Genomic DNA, 5,484 nt, shown 5'->3' on the forward strand with positions numbered 1-5,484 from the left:
ATTATTATTATTATTATTATTATTATTATTATTATTATTATTATTATTATTATTATTATTATTATTATTATTATTATTATTATTATTATTATTATTATTTTACTGGTCTCTCCTGATGCCTATGTGGAGTTTGCAGTGGATTTTTTCCCCAGACATATGAAGAAATCTTGAGGGCATCTAGGACAACAGCAGAAATGGGAATGTGTGGAATGGGGGTGATGCTCCAACTAATGGTGTCTCCACTTTGGATCCTTATCTTTACTTTTGTGCTGTGCAGTTTCCCTCCAAATGGAGACTCAGCGTGCACAATTCTACCATCATCCAACAGAACCTAATGCTAAATGCATATCAGCTTTACCAGTAAGAAAACTGGTGTGGTGCAAAGAAGATGACAGAACACTAGTTTGGCAATAGATCGGCTCTGACATGGCATGAATGCTCAAGAGGGAGTTCTTCCCATTGTGGATGAATTCTATCTTGGTCATTATGGTGAGGCAATCAAGAACCCACCTTCAACATCTCAAATGGTTCCTTCTAATGCAATTTTCATAATCTTCAAGTTCTCCTTTATTTATTACCAACTATCTACAGCATCTTTATGAAGACTCCTCTGTACAACTGGAGGATGTTTTTATTAAACATGGATAAGGAATTAGACAAGAGGGTCCACTCTCACGTCCCCTCTTCATTATGATAATCAATTACATTCTTTGAAGAATGAAGGCAGAGGTTGAGTTCAATTTCAATGCAATCAGTATTGGCTCACTCTGTACTTCTTTGCTAGTTTCTGTGACTCTCTACATCTTTGTACCCCATATCTAATAGTCCTACTCTAATCCACATTTTTGTCAGAAGGATTATAGCCATATATATTCTTCCATTTCCTGCTCTTCTCTTTGTTCTAACTTGCAAATGATGCAAATCTTTTTCACAACATTTCAAATGTTATCATGGTACTTTGGTCTCCAATCCTGCCTTGTCCCTTTATGACAACATATAGCACATTGTCATATAACTAATGTAATTTCACTGCTTCCATGTTTCTCTGTCTATCTCTTCCTCTTGTAGTTAGCTGATTAATTAAATTAAATTAACCAATTTCTACATTCTATATTCAAGTATCGCCTTGGTGTAAACTGTAATAAAACTATTTGATTAAAACTTCAGTCTATACTAACAAGATCACTTTTATTACTTGAATCCAACTCTCCCCATTGTAAGAATAATTATGCTACTTTCTTATGGTGCCTCTCATATTTACAGCAACAGTATTTTTATATCAGTGTGTTAAGACATACATCTCATTCTAAACACAGAGCAACATAGACACATTTGGAAAGTACCAGTGAGATTCTTACTGTTTGCTCTCTTTAGACTCAGAAAATGTTCCACAAATGGACTGCATCAAATTTTGCTAACAATAAGAGAGCTAACTCCACACTCATGGGCATTTTTGTTTTCCTACTTTGATCTCTAGTATTAGAAAGGAATTTCGCACCCCTGCAGCATATAGTCTGCTTTTCTTCTGTCTTCAGAGAGCTTTCATTATAGCACTGAAATTCCATGATAACCACAGTCAGAGATCATCAGCACTGAATATCAAATTATGGAAACAGTTCTGTCCCAGTGTTGTTGAGGTTGCTGCTGAACTCTTTGGCTCAAAGCCAACCCAACCGGCAGCAGCTGTTGCATCTTAAGCTTCGGTGCATTAACCAAGGCAATGTTAACATCAAAACCCAAATTCAAAATATGCACGGCTGGCAATACTTTAAGTCAGCATATTACTGGCAGTGGGTGGCTGCAAGAACAGATGATACAAGGGAAGTTGGTATCTCACAAAGCACCTGGAGCAACAACCCACCATATGTACCACAAGTCCCCTATTGGACAGGTTGTTGGAATTAAGTCTGGAAAATGTGGTGTTGGATTCCAAGTTATTATTCACTTCATTAAAGGTCCCTGTGCAAAATGATGATAGTTTCACCATCAGTTCTCCATCTGCAAAAAAAAAAAAAAGGAATTATGACCTAGCTCACTGGATTATATTGTGAAAATGACTAGGACTCCAAAAGCTAATTAGAAATATTGATGCTCTTAATCAATCATAATTTGCCATTTTAAGGAATCCTCAGAAGGGGAAGGGGATGCAATCATTCATATAATTAGGAATATTGTGATGCTGTTACTGCTTGTGGTGCTTTTCCAAATAAAGTTCAGGATTTTTTTTGCGTTTTTGATATACTTGAATTGATAGTTTTACAATTAATTTACTTTAGACACAGTAATAGCTAATTTAATATCAATCCCTTGGAGTGATTATTCTATAATTCATCAGTCTGCATCAATCCTTTTCTGCAAATGCATAATGGCTGTAATTGGTAGATAAATTTTACAATAATATATATGTGAACATGCTCTTTAATACTGGTTTTAATATAGGATGATTAATTTACATTATACAAATTCAGCATCTACTGTCATGCTGTTTAAAGATTTCATATTTAAAATTGAGAAAATGTCCTCACATTTGGATAAGAAGCCCCTGAGAGTCATGAAAATAGACTCTAGGAAGAATGTGAGGCTCTTGAAGTTAAATAGGAAACTGAGCCAAAGAGTAATATAGAAAAACGTCGATTAATAGTCTGAATTGCAACCTTGACTTAGGCAGTTGGAAGGTCAACTATGTGATGCAATGTCCATTTGAGAAAGAAACTTTATAGGACCAAACATTTCTCAGCAATGTTGTGGAACTAATAACAACTATAGTTCATTGTAATAGGAGATACCCACATTTTAACACATCAGCACTCCATTTATAACTCTTAAGTGTTTCAATCAAGCAAAATCTTAGCTTTACTGCTCAGCTGCCCCAGTCTGAACCTGCATCTATTGATTCTTAGAATTCTCATGGTGTGATCTTTCGGATTACTTCTGAATCTCCTTTGGGTAATCCTTTTCTGTTTGAAAGATTGGAGCAGTTTTTGTTTTCTTGGCTTCTCAGCCTTTCAATTTCTTCACAGTATTGGAAACTGGCTTTCCATTATTGCTGACCTTAGGCCATAAAGAGGACACCCATTGAACTTCATGCTGTTTATTTCTACTAGTGAACCACAAAGGAAAACAGAATTATGAAATGTGCCATGGAAAGACACCCAGACTCAGAATCTTTTATCATTTTCCATTGCGGTGGTGATGATTGTATAAAGGACCACCATGGATTAGCTTACTACTGTCAACATGGATGATAAATCCCCATTGTTAACCCACCTATATACCTATTATTTTATTTTCTATTTGAACTTGTTGGTGCTGTGTCAATTAAACTGCCATGTGTTTTCTTTTTTAAAAAAATCTCAGCTAGTTCTCAATTTAAACAAAACACACCATACAACATAATGTTCAGCTGTTGCCATCTAAGAAGTCTTCTGAATCTTATAAATAACCTCTGCAATCTGGTGACCACTCCTGAAACATATAGTACCTCTACAGAGGGATTCTGCAGCATACATATGAAACTGGCATCACATCTAAAGGAAATCTATCCATTTTAATAGAAGTACAATAATTTCCTAAGGAAATCAGTTCCAAAATAGCACTATTATGACTTTTAAAATAGTGACCTCATGTAGATGCTTATACTGGTTTACCTCATAACCTCATTCAGATATCTTCCTTAGAAAAACCACAATACATCATTATATACAGCTTAAAAAACTGCATTTCCCCAGCTCACCTTTAGAAGATGAAATTCAGAGATGAGAGTAGGTGATCAAACTCATCTGGGCTAGGAAATCTGGACAGACTGAGGCCTGGTTTGTAGCTTAAGATACAGAAGGAACTTGACAGACTTGAACGTTGGGTGCTATCTAACAAAATGAAATTCAATGGTGAAAAAAGTAAGGTTTTACATTTAGGCAAGAAAAACCAAATGCAGAGTTACTGTATAGGTGGTACCTTGCTCAATAGTAGTAACTGTGAGAGGGATCTCAGAGTCCTAGTGGACAATCACTTAAATTTGAGCCAGCAGTGTGCTGCAGCTAGCAAAAAAGCCAACACAGTGTTAGGCTGTATTAACAGAGGGATAGAATCAAGATCACGTAAAGTGTTAATACCACTTTATAATGTCTTGGTAAGACCACACTTGGACTACTGCATCCAGTTTTGGTCACCACGATGTAAAAAAGATGTTGAGACTCTAGAAAGAGTACAGAAAAGATGATTAGGGGACTGGAAGCTAAAACATATAAAGAATGGTGGCTGTAATTGGGTATGTCTAGTTTAATGAAGAGAAGGACGGGGGGGGGGGGGACATGATAGCAGTGTTCCAATATCTCAGGGGTTACCACAAAGAAGAGGGAATCAAGCTATTCTCCAAAGCACCTGAAGGCAGGACAAGAAACAACAGATGGAAACTAATCAAAGAGAGAAGCAACCTAGAACTGAGGAGAAATTTCCTGACAGTGAGAACAATTAATCAGTGGAACAACACTGGAAATTTTTAAGAAGAGACTGGACAATTAATTTGTCTGAAATGGGTATAGGGTTTCCTGCCTGAGCAGAGGGTTGAACTAGAAGACCTCCAAGTCCCTTCCATCATCATCATCATCATCATCATCATCATCATCATCATCATCATCATCATCATCATCATCATCATCATCATTATTATTATTATTATTATTATTATTATTATTATTATTATTATTATTATTATTATTATTATTATTATTATTATTATGTCTTCCAGGAATACCAGAGTTGTAGACTGGGAATACATATATATGTATGTATCCCACTGATACCAAAAAAGATGGCAAAAAGAGAAATTATTCAGCACTGTTTTATTTTAATCCTGTAATGTATGTATGTATATATGTCTATGTCTACACACACACACACACACACACACACACACACACACACACAGCAGAATTAGAATAAAGCATTGTGGAATAACCTCTTGTTTTGCCATCTTTTTTGGTATCAGTGGGACTTGTTCCCACAGGAATTTGCTTAGAAAGCCTATCTTGTATATGTCAAGTGCAGGAAATCAGGAATCCAGGCAGTTCATTAAGTATGAGATTGAAAGATAAAGAAGACACAGACTACTACCAAATTTGGGATCTATTTTATCATTGGTTAGAGGAAAGAATGAAGGATTAGGAATTGAATATGTATTAGCATAGCTAATCCCAGACAAACTCATTGATTGAAAAATTATCATATGTATACAAAAGAAAATCAATAATATATATATATATATATATATATATATATATATATATATACACCTCAACAGCCTTCACCCCAAAATACAGTTCACCATGGAAATAGAATCCAATAACCAACTACCCTTCCTAGATATCCTAGTCTACAAGAAATCCAATGGCTCCCTAGGACACACCATCTACCAGAAGAAAACACACACAAATCGCTATCTGCACGCACTCTCACACCACCACCCAGCACAAATCAATTCCGTAG

This window comes from Protobothrops mucrosquamatus, unplaced genomic scaffold (assembly GCF_001527695.2).
Source record: "Protobothrops mucrosquamatus isolate PMUCROS unplaced genomic scaffold, P.Mucros_1.0 scaffold_2, whole genome shotgun sequence".
Classification (NCBI taxonomy): domain Eukaryota; kingdom Metazoa; phylum Chordata; class Lepidosauria; order Squamata; family Viperidae; genus Protobothrops; species Protobothrops mucrosquamatus.